The sequence below is a fragment of the Rissa tridactyla genome, chromosome 2 (genome assembly GCF_028500815.1).
Source record: "Rissa tridactyla isolate bRisTri1 chromosome 2, bRisTri1.patW.cur.20221130, whole genome shotgun sequence".
Classification (NCBI taxonomy): domain Eukaryota; kingdom Metazoa; phylum Chordata; class Aves; order Charadriiformes; family Laridae; genus Rissa; species Rissa tridactyla.
The window spans coordinates 13,751,654-13,772,502 of record NC_071467.1 but is presented as its reverse complement, the minus strand read 5'-3'; the positions used below and the strand labels follow the sequence as shown (position 1 = coordinate 13,772,502).

The 20,849-nt window shown below is 48.4% G+C and overlaps 1 protein-coding gene across 6 annotated transcripts in view; it reads left to right on the top strand.

Moving 5' to 3' along the window:
- The first annotated feature begins 289 nt into the window (after window positions 1–289).
- Window positions 290–20,849, top strand: part of ZHX2 (zinc fingers and homeoboxes 2) — a 76,472-nt gene continuing 55,912 nt past the window's right edge. For 2 of the 6 annotated variants that reach the window (XM_054191626.1, XM_054191629.1), the window contains exon 1: window positions 539–660. The gene's annotated coding sequence lies outside the window, so the exon portion shown is untranslated. Of the gene's footprint in view, window positions 309–538; window positions 661–20,849 lie in introns of those variants that run through there. The other 4 variants (XM_054191628.1, XM_054191631.1, XM_054191630.1 and 1 more) reach the window with 3 other exon arrangements.

Genomic DNA, 20,849 nt, shown 5'->3' with positions numbered 1-20,849 from the left:
CGGCTCCGCCCGGGGGATCGGGGGTTCCGCGCCGTTCCTGCCGCGGAGCGGGACGGGGGGCGCGGCGGGGACGGGCGGAGGGGCCGGCGGTGACACCACACGGCGGAGCCCACGCGTGGACAGCTCGGGGCGCGGGGGGGGGATGCGTGGAAGATCCGCGGGGCTGAGCCGGAGGAGGAGCGGCGGGGGCCGGGCGGGATGGGGGGGGGCACGGCCCCACTCCCAACTTTCCGCCGCGCCGAGGGACCCCGGCGGCCGCGCCGGCGGTGGTATCGTATGCAAATACGCACGCTGACGTCAGAGATCATGTGGGTTTTGGCGTAGATCCCCACCGATCGAGGGCTCTTTTTTTTTTTTCCCCATTTTTTTTTCCTTTTCTTTTTTTTTTTTCCTTTTTTTTTTCCCCTCCCCATTTTATTTTTTGCACCGCGGCGTGTGCGTGCGTGCGCGCGTGGCGGTGCGCGCGTGTTTCCCCGCGGACGGGCGCGGGCGGGGGCGGGGGTTGGGGGGGGGGAGGGGGGGCGGGGGGGGGGGTGTCCGTTGCGCGGGGTCCCGCGGCCGCGGGCTGCCGCGGCGGCGCGCGGAGCGGCGCGGAGCGGTGCGCGGAGCCCTCGGTGCCGCTCCGCAGCGGGACAGTCGGTGCCGCCGCCCTGGGCGCAGGTAGGAAACTTCCCAGGCGGGGCTTCCCTCCCCCCCCCCCCCATATCACCCCCCCCCGGCACCCCACCTCACCCCCGGCGGGCGCGGAGCTGCGCGGCGCTGCGCACCCCTCCGCACCGCCCCCCCCCCCCCCCCTTTCTTCCCGCACACATGCACTCGCCGGCGCTGCCCCGGCCGCTCGCACCCAACTTTTCCTGCCGCAAAAAACTGTCCGGTTCCCGGGATTCCGGCGGGGGCCGGGAGAAAAGGGAGGGGGTTGGGGGGGGGGGAAGAGACCGGCGGGGGGGGTGTGAGCCGGGAGGGTTATTCGGGGTGAGCTCTTAATTATTTTTTTTAGATATAATTTTTGCCACGCAGCCTGCGTGCCCCCCGTCCTCCTCCCCGCTCCCCGCCGCCTCCCGACCGCAAGTTTGGGTGAAGGGGGGGAAGGCAGGCGGAGGGGGGTGGGGGGGGCAGGAAAAAACATGTCTACGTTTGTCTATGTCGACATCAGCAACACAAAATATGGCGTCCGCTTTCGACAGGGCGTTACGTAGAGGCGAGCAGGGCGATTTTGTCAGTGCGGTCTTTAAAAAGCAGCCGCTGGCTTCCCGGGAGGGGGAAGGACGGGGCGGGGGGGGGACAGAAGCCGCCCCGGGGGTGCTGCGGGCGCAGGAGGGGCCCCGGGCACCGCCGCCGCCACGCGTGGCTCCGCGGCCGGACTTGGCAGCGGTTCTTCGGATTTAATTTTTTATCAAAATTTTTTTTTTTTTAGCTCTTCACCCCCCTCTCCCCCCCGCCCCCGTCTGCTCCCCCGGGGCTCGCCCCCTCCCGCCCCGCCGCTGCCGGTACCCGCCGAGCGCGGCGGGGCAGCCCGGGAGCCCCGCTCCATCCCTCCTCCAGCCTTTGCCAAAGTCGCTGCCTTTCCTCTGGCATTTAATTTTTCCCGGGATGGGGAGATTTGGGGAAATTCGGCCTTTGGCACGTTTCACCCACTTTTTTTTTTTTAAGGAGAGGTGACTTTCCCTTTTGTTTTAGCGGGTTTCCAAAGCCATCACAGAGCTGTCGTGGGTTTTTTTCCCCTTCTCTCTCACCACAGATTTTTTTTCCCCCTTTTTGCTAGGAATAAAACTTGGAAGTGGAGTTGGGATGTGCCTGCCTGACTTTGGGGGATCCCTCTGCCCGCCTCTTTCCTGAGCCCTTTTGTTCACTTTGCGCCTGGGAATCCTTCCTTAGGGAGTGAGCCTGGTGAGGGGACACGGCCCCGGTAGTTCCCTCGGGATCCCCAGGGAACCTCTCCGATGGAGGCTCCCCATCCTCTCGGGGCAGGTGCTCCTCTTAAACCCCGGGAGGCTGCAAGGGCCCTGCCATGCAGGAGAACTCAGCAAAAGTTTTGTATCTGAAGGTGGAGAGCAGAAGGGGGAAAAGCATCTGAAGAGGTAGGAATGGGAGGGAAGAGGAGGACGCTGGCTGGGTGGGAAGGTGAGAGGATGCCGAGGATTGCTGGGCATCAGCACCTCCTGCCAGCCGGGTCCCGAGGTGGCAGCGTGGGGAGCAGCAGGACAGGGTGACGGAGCCTGCGGTGCCTTGTGACGCTGCACCCCCGGCAGCACCGGGGATCTCCCTCAGCAGTGCTGGGGTCACAGCGTAAGGCTGTCAGCTTGGCAAAACTGGTCTTTCCTGGTTGGGTTTTTTTTGTCCCACAGGTGTCAAGATCCCAGTCCAGGAAGGGATTTTAGCATGTCCTTTAGTGGAGCAGTGACAGACATCCCCCCCAGAAAAACCCTTTTCAGATTGGGGCTGAGAACTAAAATGTCAGATGCCTCAATGTAATTCTTCTACAGCAAATGATGATAAATCATTGCCGCTCTCTGCTTCGTCATCCAGCTCACCTACAAGTAACCCACGTGTGGTTGGTCAGTGAGTTGTCTTTGTTTTTAAAAAAGCTACAGATCAAACTTTGTTCGGGGTTTGTCCCTCCCGGCCGGGGCTGGGGTAGTCGTGCAGGCGCAGGTGTGACTGGCACAGGGGTCCGAAGTCTCTGGCAGAAACACCTCGCATGTAAACTTCCTGGGAAATGCCATGTGAAATAACACGGCTTGTGTGCTGCCGTGTTTTGTTAGACCAGTAGAGGAATAATTTTGTTGTTTTAGAGGTATCTGTGACAGAAGTGCTTTGCCAGTGTAATATATTCCTGTCCCGGTGAAGCCTTTCTAATGTAGATGTGGCTTCAGTCTGTTGTATGAACTCAGCAGCTCTTTGAAACCCAGAATTGCAAATTGATCTCCGGGTCAGGGAAAGCAAGGTACTGGCCAGCAGTGGGGGAGAGTATAAATGCTAAAAAGCCCATGCATTTTTAAAGTTGTTGGCCAGTCCTTATTTTACCTCTGCACCCGTGTGCGGGTTTCTGCTGCGTATCTGCAGAAATGAACGGCCAAGAGTTGTCCCGCGTTGGTTCTCTCTCCTTGTGCCGGTGATGAACTCGGTGCCGGAAAGCACTTATAGATGTGCGTAGCTCAGTTACCAACCCAAAGCCCGTGCGATTACTCACCTTCCCAAAATGAGGTTTTTCCTGCCTGACCACCCCAAAAATTCTCCTGTCAGAGTTACGTCCCACAGGACATCTCTGCCATCGGCTGCTTTCTCTCAAAGTAATACTTTTTTTTCCCCCCTTTTGACCCTAGTTATAATTCCTGTAAAATCAGTGATCCGTTGTATGAGACAGCCCAAGTTGTCAGCCTGACGTTTTGGTTCTTTTTTTGTTAGGGGTGGCGTTTTATTGGGTTTTTATTAAAAGTAAAAAAAAAAAAAAAAAAGCTAACATTAAATATAGAAAAGTTATTTGCTTCTTTTTACATTTTCAAACCAGTTTCAAACCGCTGCAGGCTGGACTGAGAACACAGCAGGTTTTGCTCATCCTCGTACAAGATGAAGATTTTAATGCCAGGCATGACATCACTGTATCTGCATGTGCGACATCTTCAGGTTTTGTTCCTTTTAGCTTTGGTTTAACTAGGATGATCCTCAGAGATACTATTTGGAGCCTATTTTTGGTTAGGGTGTTTTGGCCTACATCTGAATTATTTTCCTGCATGTCCACTTAACTTAAGGAATGAAAACATCCACCGAAAATAAATCAAAATAGTATTTTGGTTAGGATTTGTTTAGAAATGAACAGCATCACAACTGAATTCCTGGAGATTTTAGCGTGGCAGTGAGGTTGCAGCAAAGCTGCGTTTGCTTTTGGTGTGGAGTTGTAGTTTTGACTTTGTTTGAAGCGTGCGGATAATTCAGCAAGTGTGTTCTTTCCCTAAAAGTTACTGCAAACTGAAGGTGGTAACATCCGCATGACAGTATTTGTTCATATTGAAAATAAGTAATAAACGGAAGTAGGCATTATGATAATCTATTAAAGGCTTTAACTTAAAGCCATTTAAAGTAATTGCTGTCAAGTTGTGTTTACACATGTCACTTCAGCTGGAACTAACATTTGTGGTGTTAGTTTATTTTCTCAACCCTTCAAAAATAGGTAGGTCTGAAGTTTACTGGGTGCCATGATACGGTTCAGTCCCAGGGTAGCAATAAGTTTGGGTTTTATCTGCAAAAAACTGTTGATTTCCAGAATGTTACAAATACTTTTCATACAGGGTGGTATTTGAGAGTTTGGCTTGCGAAGGTGTAGCGAAATGGGGATGAAGTGAATCGGGCCCTTGGGAAGAGGAAGGGAAGAGAGCTCACTTCCAGGCTTGCCGTCCGCAGGCAGTTCAGAAACCACCAACACAGCGCCCCCCCCCCCCCAAACAGCCATGCCTTTGCGAGGCAGGGGGGTTTGTTGGACTGATTGTTTTGTTTTAAAAAAAAGATGCACACGGGGTTGTTTCAAGAAACGCTGCGGGTTTGGATATAAGACAATGCACTTGGCAAGCTTTCCTCAGGACCCTGAGACCCAAAACCTGTTTCTAAAGTGAAAAAACTGAGTTTTCTGTAAAACGAGTTTACATAGAACGGCCAGTGTTGTGAGTCTGCTGGTGCGACTGGGAGATCCGGTCAAATTGAGGGATACAGGGTTTTTCAGGGAGACGTGTGAAATGATTTTTTGTATTTAGCATTGAAAAACCTTTAAAAGTCTGTGTTTTGTTAGTGAGCGGAGGGAGAACGGCACAGGCAAGCAGAGGAGGATTTGGCATTGGTGACTTAAAAAAAGGTCCTCCTGTGGGGCTTTATTCTGGTCCTGAGGACGTGGGTTATGGTGCCACATCCCCGTGAATTTGCGATGCCCCGAGCAGGGCTGGTGGTGGGAAGACTTATGTCGGTGCTTGGCAGAGGGGAGAGTTGGCCATCTGGAGGGCTGACGGAGGAGGGAGGAAGGGTTGGGAAGCAAATGGGGAGGAAGGTGATCTGTAACGCCTGCGTGGTTAGAAATCGCACGTTGGGAGCGGTTTTGGGGGGGGTGGGGGGGGGCGTGATTTCAGCGAGTTTTGACAACCTTTTGCGAGTCGTCCCGGTGCACGGGGTACATGCTGGGTGGTGAAAGCAGGGTGCATGAGAGGAATTCAATGTCTCTCCGGCAGCGAGCCGCCCCGGCTACATCTACAGTTTATATCTTCTCCAGGCTGTGGCCCCTGGGCAGACTTTTCCAGCGGGGACCTGATCTAGCAAAGCCAAGCCTGCTCACCACTGGCTTATCTCTCAAATTGACTTTTGCAGATATTTTGGGAGCAATTGGCAGATTTCCACACGCCCCCTGAGCCCCCGTCAGTTGCCATCTACACCGTTGACAAGCTCTGAAGTGATGCGGGTCTCCTCTCTCTCTTGCGGCCCTTCATCTGGCAGCCGGGGGGAAGCCCACTGGCTGTGCACCTCGAAGGGCAGCCCCAGCATCCGTAGGATCATAGAACCATAGAATGGTTCAGGTTGAAAGGGACCTTTAAAGATCATCTAGTCCAAACCTCCTGCCATGACCTGGGACATCTAGCGCTAGGTTATGTTGCTCAGAGCCCCATCCAGCCTGACCTTGAACACTGCCAGTGATGAGGCACCCACAGCTTCTCTGGGCAACCTGTTCCAGTGCCTCACCACCCTCATCATAAAGAATTTCTTCCTTATGTCCAATTTAAACCTACCCTCTTTCAGTTTAAAACCATTGCCCCTTGTCCGGTCACTGCAGGCCTTGGCAAAAAGCAAGTACGCATACATTTCAGGCTACTTGATATCTCATTACACTCCCAGAGCCTAGGAGTGTGTGAGTGCTTTGGTGGGGTGAGCATCCCACGAACACACCAAGAACTTGCTCCTCGGGTGAATTTGCTGGTCGTGGGTTTATCCTCCTAACCCCACGCGATGAGTTTGATAAGCGGCATCAGCAAAAATCACCCCTTGGCTGGTGTAACAGCCTTTCTGCTCCTGGGTTTTGCCAGCACAGCGACATCGGTGACATGTCCTGCCCTGGGCTGATACAGCCACCTGGAAAGCGTTTGTGGTACGGACCTGACATAAGACGTTCCCATGCAGAGCTGTCTGCTGCCGTGTGCTTGTTCATCCCTTGCTGTCTGCACAGCAACGCTCCTCTTTGGGAAACCTTTTTGCTGCTTGAGTTAAGCCCGAGTTAAGCCCAGTCCTCCCAGCAGGAGCAGGCGTTGGAGGCTCCAGGCCACAGGAGCGGGCGCATCCTGGCCCAAACACAAGGGACTCTGTGCACGTCACGGGAGTTTCCTCCAGACCGGTGTTGTCTGACCACGGCATAGTTTAGTTCACTTGGGAGACTCCTCCACAGCCTGAAATTCATCTTCTGTCCTGGAAAAATGTGGCAAAGCTGAAAAACAAAATTATTTCCCTTGTGTTACGGTCCTCTTAGCTGTGGGTTTGCACAGAAACAATCTTGGTGAGAAGCAACCCTTGCTTCACTCCCTCCTTTCTTAAGTGAGATAGATATAGGATATAGATATAGATATAGATTAGATATAGATATAGATATAGATATAGATACGTATTGTTTTTTACTTGCAGCAGTTTGGCAATGTGATTTACAGCGTGGTCCCAGCTGGCACCAATGCAGGGGACGATGAACTTTGTGTGAGCAGTGAGAGGGGCGGAATGGGAACTTCTCGCGCTGGTTTCCGTGCTCCGTCACAGGCCTGAAATCTTAGTTTTCCTTCTCTCTTTTTTTCCCATTCTTCCTGTCCTGACCTTATGTCCCCTCTTAAATACTAAATATATTTTTAAACTTGCAACCTCAAATTACCTGTCAATTTTGGCTTTTCTTTTGTTGTTAATTTTCTGTTGTTCCCGCGATTCTCTAGTAAGTGTTAAAACTTCATATTTCACTTGCTGGAGCTTAAAACCAAAAAAAAAAAATAATAACCAAATGGAAAGAGATTTTCTCGCTTGTTTTGAGTCAGTGACCGTAACTAAGCAAGCCTCAAGTTCAGGGTTATTTAACCTCTTGTCCAGTCTGGTGAGTGAGGGAAGAAGTCCCGTGAGCAAAGCTGTCTAGGGAGAAATGCGTTTCCTTTCTTTTTAACAGAATCTAGTTGTTTGTGGGTTATTTTAAATAGCACCCTAAAAAGCAGGTTCTGAGCTGCTGCTAAAGGCAGTCTCAGAGGGGTTTAAGAAAATCTCAGTATTTCTCAAGAACTCTGTGCCCCTTCCCTGTTCCTTTTTCTCACTCTCCAAGCTTTGGACATTTTTTTTTTTTATCTCCCTCAACCTAATTTCATGCTTATTAGTTTCAGTTACTTCATGTTACACTTCACTCAGATAGCAGAAGTGGGAAAATACTTGTTCTTTTTAAAAATCTTATTTGCAAGAAGCAAATCCAAGAGTAAACAGTTGGAGGTAGGAAGTTTTGTTGGATTTCCAAGAGTGCCAGGACGGAGGCCCTGGGGAAGCGATGCGGGGAGGTTTTCCGTCCTCTCCTGCCGGGGGAAGCCGGTACGAAGCAGACAGCGCCGGCATCTCCGAGCTTTGCTGCTGGGCTGCTGATTCACTCTCGCACAAAATAAAAGAAAAGTCCTGATGGTTCTGGCCTGAAGTGTTTTTGAGGAGATGCCTTCCCCGCCCCTCTTCCCGCCTCCCACCTCTAAAGCAAATATGTTTTGTTGTGGGGTTTTTTTTTCAGCATCCTCTTAAGCACAAACTGTCAGGCACCACAGGGAGTTTTTCCTTGTCTTTTGTCTCTCCAGAAACTGATTTATTTAAATGATATGCTGGGAGCACACTGCTGTTACAGGCTTTGGTGCTTGTCGTCTTCCGGGCTTCGGTACAGATTCCATGAAAATTGTGGGAGATGGGGTTATCCCAGAGGATCATGGTGCCCCCTGAAGCTGAGTTTTTTCTGCATTTTTCCAAAAAGATTCCCCTCCTCGGTCTTCTGAGAAAAGCGGCGTTGGGTCGGACCTATTTTTTTCCACGTGACTGAAAGGCAAGGACGTTGTTTGAACGCTTGGCTCCCTCCTGGGGAGAGCGCTGGGTGGCCTGGCTGGGTGTGCACACAGCTGTCACTGCTCCCACCTGTGGGACCACTGCACCAGCACCCTCCTTTTGCTCAGCCAAAGGTTGTTTTGGAGTCCTTTATTACTCATTTATTTCCTTGTCACCCTTGCCATCCCCATGGCATCTCTTGCAGCCTGTCACTTTTATGATGACACTTTCCATTACTGTCCTGTAGTGCTCGGTACTGGGAGGAGTTGTGACCTCGTGGCTGCAAATTTTTGGGATTTGCTCCTCGTCCCTCGGGACTGGGCAGCCAGGGTTTTTTTCAGGCTCTGAGAGCCAGAAGCCCTTTTACCTGGGCTTTAACCTAAGGCACAAGTTTCCCCAGCCTGTGCTCAGGTACAAGCATCTTGCCAGGAAGGTGCCAGCTCCACTGTGCTGCCGTTTTGAGGGTTAGATTTAATTTTCTTTGGGAAGCCAGCAGCGGTAAGATGCTCAGAAAGCCTCATGTGGGGGTTTTGAACCAAGGAAAGTGCCTGGGGATGCTGCACGGCAGAGTCGGCCGTGCCAGGCTGCTGGGTGCAGGGACTGGTGGCCGCTGAGAACCTGCAGGATTTTGCCCAACTGCTGTGGGTAGGAGGTTTCCAGGGACAAATGGTGATGAATAAATTCAGAGGAAACTGCTGCCTTAGGAAGCTTTTACTTCCCTCTGTCTGTCTGGGATCCTCTGGCATAAGAAAGGAATAGGCTCCACGTGTGTTTTAGAGCAGTTGGAGTGACGAGGAAGAGCGATGTGTTTGGAGGGTGCTGTTTTCTTCACCGCTTTTAACCTGGCATCTTCTCTTCCTTTAAAGTTAGAGCATCCTTGTAATTTTGCTGTTGCCAAAACAGTTTTTCCAGGACGCCCCTCTGCGTATCTGCTGGCATCTCGTCTGCGTGCCTTGCGGTTATGTCGAGGGGATGAGGTGGTTTGGGAAATATTGCTCAAGGCAAACACAAGTTTCAAAATCCACAGTTAATCAGATACAGGAAAAAAAATGTTAGCACTCTAAAGTATTTCGCTTTCAAACCTAAATATACTTGAAATGCCTTAAATTCTCTTTGCTTGTCCTGTTACCCCAGATCTTAGCCTTTATCTAGAAGTACCTTATTTTCATGTTTTACCTTATTTTTACGTGTTTACCCTCTGTGCGATCATCCGGGAGAGCGTGTGAACACTCGGGGAGTATCCGAGCCAGGAGAGGAGTGTCAGAAGATATTACTTATGCCGAAAAGAGCTCGTACGTAGGGATGATCTTAGCTCCAGCCCCGTCTCTTCTCCAGCGGCAGATCAGAGAGCCAGGTCGGTGGATTTAAAGTGAATCTCCTGAAACCGGAACTCCTTTTTGTTTGCTCCGCTCTTGCCTCTTGGCGAGCAGTGGATGGTCTTGTTCTCCCCACAAAGTGCTGGAGAGCGGGTGCTTTCAGCCTCGGAGTCTGCAAGCTCCAGGCAGCACTTCTGGGGTGCGGGTGGGTGACCGGGAACCCGCACACCCTTCGTTGGCTGGCCCCAATGCCCTGCTGAGCCCTCTGCACCTCTCTGCACCTTTCTAAGGGACTTAAATATGTGTTTTAAAAAAAAGCCACAAACCCCTATCTGCACCCTGTCCCCAGTTTAGGAGGAAGTATGTTATTGACAGCATGTTTTGCATTTTTGATTGCTTTGTGGTACCCTCTACCCTCTTCCTTCCCTTCTTCCCCCCCAAGCCTGTTCCCACCCTGCCATCGCTTCAGAGGGCTCCGTCCACATCCGCATCCCAGCAGGGAGCCTGCCGCGGCAGGGTGCTCGCCAGGCAGGGAAGGCTCCTTTCCATCCGCAGGGAAAAAGTTTTTATGGTGGCTTGATGGAGGGAGGGACCCGCTTTGAAATGTGCTATTACATGTGAAGCACCCCCTGAAAAATATGCGAGGTGCTTTGCAAGGATGATATTTGGGTATTTAATGTTAGCACTGCTGCGTCACAAAATTGGTGGTGGTGTAAACAGTATGCGGTACTGTATGGCAAACGATTGTCGTCTGTTTTCGGGCAGCTTTACTTCCAGAAGGTATCGGGCAGCAAGAGGGGATGGGGATTACCGCTCAGTCTCTGCCAAGATTTTAGCTTTTTTTTTTTCGATGTTTTGTGTGCGATGGTGTGAGGTCCAGTTTGCTGCATTTTGGAAATGGTGTATTTGCACAGGAAAGCTGAATTCTTACCCGAGCCTCCTCACTGTATTGATTTCTGCAGACAAGGTTGGAATTTGATCGCATTTTTCTGTTAGCTGCCTTGGACTTGACGCAGCCTTTCGTATTTGCCTCTCCCTGACAGAGGTGCCTTGTGGTTAGTGCAGCTCCCACGGGACCGCTCAGACTGGCTCGCGTTTTTATCTGACGTGCTTTTGTTATTTTATTTTTTTAATCTGCCTGTATTTTGTTCACGCCTGTGTAGATGGAGTTTTTTTTTTCCTTTCTTCTTTCTTTCTTCTCACTCTCATCCTGACCTTTTTATTGAATCTCTGGGTGGAGGCTGCTACCATGTGTCCTGAGGTTCCCGTCAGGTTGGGTTTGGTTTGTGCATCTAAGGCGCTGCCGTAGCATCCTTCAGAAGAGTTCCCGTGCCAGACTTCTGGCATAGATCAGCCAGGAGACCCTTCTTCCGCTCAAATTCCTGATTGCTGGTCTGCATAGCAGCATAGAAAGACTGTGATTTGCCACCCTTTATTATTGGCCTTTTACAACCTACTCGTCTTGAAACACTCTTCACCTTTTGCTGTGGCCACTTGGCTTGGTTGGGGTTGCAGCTTGATTAATTTTTGGCTAGTGTGTGAGGCCCTTGTCCCTTTGCGGTCTTTTAAAATCAGTAAAAAATAAGTGCTCAAAAAGTTCAAAACAGCAAGTTTAACACACACTTGGTACTGAAACTTTTACACTGTAGCTAGAGGAGAAGGAAAAGTATCAAGAATCTTATTACTTGTTTTTTTCTTCTTTTTTTTAAATGAAGCAGGCAGCTAATAGGAAGCTGATTAAGAAACATTTGAAGTTGGGTGGGTTTTTTTATCATTAAACTTTTTTTTTACTTGTCTGCGGTTTTAAAATATCCATTCTTAAATTATGTAAAATAGATGGTGTGGGGGTGAGGAACAGCCCAATGCACATCTCGGTTTGGCGGGGTTCTTCATATGTGAAGTTTCATCCTTAATGTGATTTAAGTAGTTCAAGGTAGTAAAGTCTTTAAATCAAGGTTTATAATGACTTTAAGATGCTCCCCATTTAAAGCATGAAGGAATGTTATATGCTATGGCTTTTAAAGGGAAACATTGTACATTCGTTGCTAATTGTGTTCTTTATTATTAAGTCCAAGTAGTAATTTTTTTTTCCAAGGCATGTTTGGCAACTGATAGTTTTTAATCAAATTACAGAATAAAATAATTACTTGAAATTTAACATAATAAACTTATTTTATAGGTCTTAATACAGTGAGGAGCTATTAAGATCACCTTTGATCTGCACTGAAAGCAGGCAGGCAGAGTCTTGTGTGAAGGCAAGCAAAGCCAGTTGTGTTAAAAACTAGAAGACGATCATCCCAGGAGGTGCTTGTTCAGAAGCCCACGGTTTAGGTGAGAGTAGGGTGTTGACAGAGAAATTTTTTGTCTCTTCGGTGAGTACATGCAGATAGATTAGGCGAATTGTAGTTAATTATTTAACAAAGGGCCCAATGCTGGAGTTGCCTTTGACTCTTGCGCTACTTGACAGCTCTGGTTTGGAGGGTGGAATTTAAGACTACAACTTTGAAATTAAGCTTTTCTTTGCCTTTTCTGATTCCCAGTGAATTCAAGGCTCTTGACTGCCAGCTCTGAGCATTACAGCCCAAACAGATGACGTGCAGACTTTTGCACTTTGTGCTAAGGACATTTACATAAAAGGGAGATATTCAGATTGCATCCAAACCCCACTCAGTTTATGGGCTTGCTGTTGAAGAAGATGGGTCTGCGCTGTCCCTGTCCACCTGGGGGTCTTCAGAGAGTTTCTCTTATACCAGTCCTTGCTTTTTGTGCAGACCCCTATCAGTCGTTGAGCAGAAAAAGCTTAATCCGTGACAAGCCAGATGTGATGTGAGCTGAAATCCAGGAGACTAATTATTCCTGGGGCCAGCAGGACCGATGCAAACCACTTTCCAGCACGTTCGCTCACGAGATTGAATTCCTGCATGCACTGGGAGAAGGGCCAGACTAACCCCTCTCCACTCGATGGCACCAGTGATGGGGCCTCTCCTTCACAGCGTGTCTGTTTTCATGAGACCGGTAGGAAGTTACTGTCTTCAAGATTTTCACCTCTGTCAAGTGTGACAGTCGTTAGGGGATGTGCTGGGATTGATAGACCCACATACGCATGAACGTGGAGGCAGCCGGAAACCAACCTCACAAATCCCTTAAAAATCAGTGCTACCAGCAGGGATAAAAAGAAGGAAATGGAGTTTAGGAATGTCCAAACTTTTACCCAATTCTACTTGCCATCCCCCTTTCATTTTGCCCCTACCTGGGCTGTAGGGCTGGAGTAGCTCTCAGCAGCCCTGTGGTGCCTTTCACAGAATCACAGAATCACAGGGGTTGGAAGGGACCTCTGGAGATCATCTAGTCCAACCCCCTGCCAGAGCAGGTTCCCCTACAGCAGGTTGCACAGGAACGTGTCCAGGTGGGTTTTGAATGTCTCCAGAGACTCCACCACCTCTCTGGGCAGCCTGTTCCAGTGCTCTGCCACCCTCAAAGGAAAGAAGTTCCTCCTCATGTTTAGGTGGAATTTCCTATGTTCAAGTTTGTGTCCATTACCTCTTGTTCTGTCACTGGGCACCACTGGAAAGAGCCTGGCCCCATCCTCCTGACACCCACCCTTTAAGTATTTATAAGTGTTGATAAGATCCCCCCTCAGTCGTCTTTTTTCCAGACTGAAAAGACCCAAGTCCCTCAGCCTTTCTTCATAAGAGAGGTGTTCCAGTCCCCTAATCATCTTGGTAGCTCTCTGCTGCACCCTCTCCAGCAATTCCCTGTCCTTAAACTGAGGAGCCCAGAACTGGACACAGTACTCCAGGTGCGGCCTCACCAACGCAGAGTAGAGGGGGAGGATGACCTCCCTCCACCTGCTGGCCACATTCTTCTTGATGCACCCCAGGATGCCACTGGCCTTCTTGGCCACAAGGGCACATTGCTGGCTCATGGTCATCCTGTTGTCCTCCAGGACTCCCAGGTCTCTTTCAGCTGAGCTGCTCTCCAGCAGGTCAGCCCCCAACCTGTACTGGTGCAGGGGGTTATACCTCCCCAGGTGCAGCACCCTACACTTGCCCTTGTTGAATTTCATAAGGTTCCTCTCTGCCCAACTCTCCAGCCTGTCCAGGTCTCTCTGTATGGCAGCACAGCCTTCTGATGTGTCAGCCACCCCTCCCAATTTTGCATCATCAGCAGACTTGCTGAGGGTGCACTCCATCCCTTCATCCAGGTCACTGATGAATATATTGAACAGGACTGGACCCAGTACTGACCCCTGGGGAACACCACTTATCACTGACCTCCAACTAGACTCTGTGCCCCTAATCATGACCCACTAAGCTCTGTCTTTCAACCAGTTTTCAATCCACCCCACTGTCCATTCATCTAACCCACGCTTCCTCAGCATACCTATGAGAATGCTGTGGGAGACCATGTCGAAAGCCTTTCCTCGGTAAAGCCCCAGGCAAGTGGAGTTACCAAAAGGCGACGTGCTTTCCTGGCTGCAAATGTACAGACAAGGGCATGCCAGTTCAGAGGTATGAAAGAGTATGTACAGCAAAAATATCTTTTCACTAGAGTCCTCACTGCATTTGAGGCTGAAATCACAAGAGCTGTTCTTTGAAGTTGGCTGCCTAATTGTATTGTGAATTTGGCTTTCAGGGTACCGCTTTGAACAAGCAGCTGAGACCTTTAAAAGGCCCAAACCCCCACTCTTTTTATTGGCATTTTTACATAAGTCCAACTACAGGGTGCACACATGCACCTGCACACATGCATTGTGTGGTCCTACCTGGGTAAGTGTTTAGGTCATTGCACTTGTGTTGAAGTGAGGTGCAGCACTGAGGCCTTTTCCCTCCCACGGACGTTCCCAGAGCATCAGGATGGTCGGTTCAGACCCTTTGCTGTGGTCTCTGTCCCTGCTGGGTGACAGCAGTGGGGCAGGGGGGTCAGGTGCGGTTCTACTGGAGGTTCTGTGATCAGTTCCTGGGTCGTGCCGTGATGGGGAAGATTTGATAAAAGGATCAAGCCGTTCCTTTGCATTATGGCATTGTAGTGAATGGGCAAACACTGCTGTTCTCGTCTTGTCTTTACCTCTGAGATCACCAGCAGCTGCTTCATTAACTATTAATGGCCTGCTCATTAATGCTGTAAAAGGCTAGGACCAATCTTGCAAATTTTCTGGACTCTTCCCCTGAAATATTTATGACTTGCTCGCTGTGCAAAAGGGCAAGAGCAACAGCAGAGAACATGCCTCCAAGTTTTGTTGAGCATTATTAAAGAGCTCATGAATATGAAGAAGCTGGCAGCTTCTCTCTTTTTTTTTTTTTTGGCTTTCTGAGCTTGTGCTGCACGTCTGGCTGTAGGGGTCGAATGGGCTGGTGGTTCGCTGGTGCATCGGCGGCTCAGATGGTCCCTTGGTGAGCCATTACTCCAGACAACCTGCTGTAACACAGAAGATTCATAACCAGACTAACCTAGTCTAGTGTCTGGTCTTCTGCCTTCTTAGCAGAGTTTTGGCTGCTTTGCTTAGGATCTGTAGTTGCTGTAGTGCTTTCCTTTGCACAGTGTCCTGCGAGCACCAAGTTGTAAATGACACCTGCAGGGGAGGTTTTATTATCCTTGTTTAACAGATGGGGAAACTGAGGCACCAAAGTTGAACAATGTGCCTGGAGCTGAGTAATGGGAAGGCAGTAGAGGATGGAAATGGTTTTGCCCAAAACTGTGTTACTTTTGATTAAATCTGGTTAGTGTGAAAGAGGGGGACGCTCACCAAGCCTCCTCTGAAGCCATTGCTACAAGTCATTCCCGTCCCATTCTAAACAGATACCCTACGTGATCGCAGAGAGGAGCATGGGGTGGTGCTTTCCCTGGGAAGGTGCCAGTTGTTGTAGCTCCCTCCAGTACCGAGAAGCAGCCGGGAAGCTATTTTTCCCCTCCATCCAGATTTTGGAGATAAAATTGTGTTCTTCCCGTCGCTTACATCTACCGGCAATAAAGAGTCTGTCCACTAAATCCCAATTGCAGCTCAGCTGGTGGTGCGCCAGGCAGATTAAAATCTATATTTCTTTCCCACAGCCATCTGCAGAGCAAACACCAGTGTAAATACACGTGGGAGGCTTTTTTTGGTGAAGTAAGGAAATATGCTTTAAAGAGAACAGGTATGACTCCAGGAGTGAGAACTGGTCTGTACAAAGTTTAACATCTTTTCCATATGCAGCTGGCCTTTAGAGTAAAAAGGCTCCTGTGTGTTTGGAAGATGCTGGGTGTGTCAGGAATGACCAGCCTTTAATACTGTTTGAGCTTCTGGGCTTGCGGGTAGCGCCGGAGTGGAGCCAGGCAGAAAAATAGATCCATATCAGAAGCATTCCCTGGTACAGCTTTCTCATTATTATTTCTTACAGAGTGTGAATATTTTATCCCACATTATATCAAATTACAAGGCATGCTTGGTTTCTCTCCTGGAGCCATTCCTTTTAGTTGATGGAGCAAAGTTGTGTTGGATTCAGGGTAGAGTTTCAAAGCCCTGTCCTTCACCACAGTAGTATTTAAGGGTCTGTCTTAACAGCTTAATTTCATACTGCTAAGACAAGGTGAAAAGCCAGCTCTGGTACCCTGGTGGTAGTCACAACTTAGTGGTAGAACATGGTCATGTGCCCTGTATCACTACAGCAGACCCTGGTGGGCCTCCATTGTCACACTGATCTTTAGGAATATCCCAGCAGTGTGCTGAATGCCATCTGGCTTTGCCCTCAAAACTAGCAGAAGTGTCTCTGGGGAAGACTTCTGTGACTCTGCTGCTACAAGAATACCATCCAGATCTTGAGTGACTCTTGTCACTCTTTATTGAAGCAATTCCTCCAAAAGCTAGAAAATGGGTAGATGCAGGAATCGAGTCCCTGTCCTTTGGCTGGTGCAGCTCTTCCAGAGACAGCGGCAATGGAGGCTGCAGAGCAGATTGTCATTATTTTTTTAGTTACCAATGGTGCCTTTATGTCTCCATCTGTAGAGCTGCACTCTTCCTCGTGGAAGATCTGTCCCCTCATCCCAGCAAGGACAGGAAGCTCCACCTAAGTTTTGAGGGCCCTTTCCTTGCTTCCTCCTTGCTAGTTAGGACGAGTCTGCCCAAAACAGACCCTGTTCCTCCTCTCTGAGGAAGGTTGAATCACAGGTTGAATCACAGGTGAGGGATGTTGCAAAATCTCTGTTCCTGAGCACAGGGAAGACCAGTGTAATTCAAAATCTTGGGGACTGTGTCTTATCTCTGCCAAAGGCATCAATGATCAAGAATCAATGATGTGAGAAAATACAGCAATAAGTAACACTTTCAGTAAGTACAAACTTACTGTATCCTATGAAATAACTGGAAGAGGGAGGGGTTCTCTGTAGAAATATCAACATTCAGCTCTTGGTGTCATAACGTGAACTAAAAGAGCTGCTGGCAGCAGAGAAATTCCAGATGTGTCTTCTGCGTGCTGCTCAGCTGCGGGTTACATTCCCAAGGAAAAAACGTGTCTGTTTGCACTCTTGGGCAGATCCCTGATTTCAGCAGTTTCGGACTGAGGACTGGACTGTGCTTCAGACGATGCTGCAACTCATTACTGATTTTCCTTTTCTGCCTGTCTTGTCAAGATAAAAATGATTGCGCACTTACGAATAGTGGTTTCTAAAGGCTAGACTTTAAAGTTTAGCCTTTAAAGAGGTGTCGTGGCATCTAAGTGATCAATGGGGTACCAGTAGTTCGTTGGAACTTGTGGGTCTCCAGCATTTTTGGTAGAACCCAGCTATTCATTAGCTATACATGTGTTTGCCTTGTGTCTTCGGATTTGTAAGTGTTAGCTTAAATTTTCACATGCATTTAGATTGCTGGGTACTCCAACCAGCAGCCGCTTTGGTTCATGGTAAATTCTGACTCAGGAAAAAGTTATCTAAGCCTAAAATTAAGAGGAAGAAAGGGCAAAACCAGCCTTACAGTTCATGGGTAGAAATGGGGGAACAGGTCAGCCAGCCAAATAAAATGACTCCTGGTTGAGTCTGGGATGAAGCTGTCCTACAAGACCTGCTAAACTTGGCCTTTTCAAAAGAGTGTAATCGTCTTTTGAGATGTGTTGATTTCTTATTTTTGCCACTGATGCTGTTTATGTCTTGTGCTTGCCTTGGCTTAAGGAGTACAAAGTCGCCTTGCGACTGCTATGCTCATGTAGTTGGGTCCTTCTGCACTAATGTGATGTGATGGGGCCCAGAACAGCGCTCAGCTAGAGTTTGCGTATCAATAAAAACTGTCCTGTCAGGCTTTTTATAAAACCATTTATTTCATGGCATCGTCACCTTGACTCTTACTTGACGGCATCTAATGGTCCCCACCTCCAATGGCCTGAGCAGCTCTGTGTGGAAGGACACAAAGGCTGAATTTTGTATTACAACACAGGTTGTAATTTATGCTGGGAACTCAGCTGGCATCTTGATGCCTTCTGAAGGTGGCTTGGGGTTAAGCTGTGCCTACACTACAGACTTCTGCTAGCAAAGCTGTCCTGGCCAACAATTGTGGAGAGGTGTGATTCCTGAGTGACACGGCCGCGCTGGCACAGCCCTGAGGCATGGCGTGCCTACGCTGGGGAAGCTGCCCTTTTGCCGGCCTGCGAGGGACTTGTGTTGGGTTCTTGTAGACCAGGGCTTTTCTGCAATAGCCCGATGTAGTGTTTTGACAAGATTACATGGGTGTTCATCTGCTGCTGGAGTGCTTCTGGGATCTTAGTTCCTGGAAATTTTTAAAGGGGTGTTTTTAGATCCTCCTCAGAAAAACAGAGGTGAAAGGCGTGTTTTAATGTTGCAGGTCCTCTCTCATCATCCTTCTTTGTGGGTTGGTTCTGGTGTTCCCTCCACGCTCCAGAGCAGGGCACGGCGGCTGTTATTCTAGTTATGTGCCATCTAATGCTGGATAATGTTGCAAGATCCAAAAATAAAAAGTGAAAAATTAGGCAGACAGAGGAAACAAGGCCCAACTTTACCTCTTGGGCAGAGCAACCCCCTTCTCTCTTCCTACCACAGCTTCACCCCCCGAGTCTCAAAAGACAGATAACTTCGTTGGGTTTTTACCACCTACTCTGTCTTTCTACAATGAGTTTTGTTCCTTGTCTCTCTTCAAGAGCTTATGTTGTTACACCGCTACTACAGGTCCTTTGGTAAAATACTGTTCCTCTCTTCCTCCCCAGCCTTTTAGAGTTACGCATTTCTTCGCTCAAGAAAAACACCTCATGGTCGTCATCCCCAGCTTCATTGGAGAAGCAGAGAAGAGAGCGGTTTATTGGTGCTTATTTAATCCCATGTCTCTTAAAATACAAGCACCTGTTACCTGCTTGCATGTTTTCCATCCCAGTATTTGTGCTACAGAAAAGTTTTGTTACAAGAATTAGGTGTAGAAGCACTGAGGAATAAAAATGGTTTACGCAAGTTCAGGTGGAGGATTAAAACCTCCTCTCCCACAGCCTGGCTGGGACCATACCCTCTTGCCTGTACTTTTCATCTGGTGCACTCATGTCCCTGGTTTATGAGTTGCTACCTGAATAGCTCAGCTTCTCAGTACAGTATAGGACACACCGATTTCTGAACGGGTCCCTAAGGATGTACCAGCTGAGTGCCACAGATGGCAAAGGCCACGTCAGACCTGCAGGTCTCTTACTTCTCTGTTTGCTCGTACGTTTAAACTTACTTACTGCCTTTGGCAAAACTAATGCAATCATTCAGTCTATTGGAATTGCCCAATTAAGTCTCTGATCAGATAAAAGTCTATTGGGATGTGATTATCAGCAAGAAAGCATCAAGATCTCCAACTTGGCCTCCATGAAGAATGTGGATTCTGACTTGAAACAAATATGTGGCAAGGTTGTGATTTTGGCTTGGTTTTCTCCCAAAATAAGAACGGGAAGTGTCTCATCTTTTGTAGAACTCTTCCTTCCCCCTTCCAGTGAAACTTGGCATTTTTTCTTACTGAAAAGGGGACCCAGAAAAATGATTTTGCTAGACCAGGGTCCGGTCAAGATACAAACACATTATGGGGGAGCTGAGACTGAAATGTTACTGCTCTCTAGCAAGTCTCCTGTGTATATATAGCTCTTATATGTGTGTCTGTGTGTGTGTGTTTATATATATAGAGAGAGAGCTCTCTTCATAGCCATGGAGAGCAGGGATGCCCGGCTTCCCAGGGCACGAAGCTTTCATGTTTAGCCTGTCCCAATACATCACAGGAGACGGGACCTCAGTGTAATCTCCTTAACTATATCTCCATTCCTCGTTCCCCCTCTTCCACACTCTCCCTGCAGCCGGGAACTCACTGTTATTGTAGGAATTTACGCCAGCATCCCAGTGTTCAAAAGCAACACTTGCTATTTTACCTATTTATTGGGGGTTTTTTTTAGAAGCAAAATGCTAAACACAAATAAAATAAACAAGTCAATAAGCAAAGCATTTAAATGAATGTGCAGTCATTATAACTGGTATCAGGGGAAAGGAATGCAAACAGGCCAGTCTGTGGCTGGATGCCTTTAGCTCCTGTCCCTCTGTTTTGTTTTTAATTTTGAGCACAGGAAGGGGCCAGTGTATGACCATATGCTTACAAAATGCTGGTTACACGCATCTTCCAAACAATGTTGTCATAGTAATGATATGTCACGTATGTGTCACATTTTGTCACACTGTGAATGCATCCATGTGACTCCAAACCTTACTGCATTTCTTTCTCCTGTTCTTTGTCACCAGCAATAACGATTGTTTCTAGTCAACTTCTGCACCCATTCTGAATAAATTGGAAATGTGATTTCACTTCATTCAGAGACGATGGGAAGTTCATACCCTGGGAAATTTGCAAGGGTATTGCAGGGAAAATGTTAAGCATGTGCTTAAGCATCACTGATGTTGATCAAGTTAAGTGTACTCTTAAGCCTTAGGAGCTATTGCCTCTTTCCAAGCATTGATCTTAATGGAGGGTTCTGAAAGAAGGGGAATTGATCTCCACTTGCAAGGCCCTAAAGATGGAAGTGTACCTTGAGGGAAGGAATAATCAGCAGAAGTTGATGCTGATATTGCTGTGAACATTATCTTGGTCATACCTTTTCATTTTCCAAAGATAAGATCTGTTCGGCATGATCTAAAGATTCCTTCAGTTTTCAAAAGTTGGGTGGGTTTTTTTTCTCCCCTTGTGATTTGTTTTCCCTTATTTTTCTTGTCATGTAATCGCCTTTGCAGTTTTAACAAGGTTTTGAAGTTAACACCACTTTGAGGCAGTGATATCTAGGCCAAAGAGGTTCGCACCTCTTTGGTGTGAGTGAGTTCTTGTGATTTTTGAGGAGGGAGGTCTTGTGATGAGAACGTGGAGGAGCAGAGAATCAAGGCTCCTGGGTCCAGATTCGATCTCTGTGGCTTTCCCTCCTGTGAGCCTTTGGCAAATGAGAGATGAATGCAGACTCCATATAACCATCTTTAAAATAGATCTCCCTTGGGGAGAGT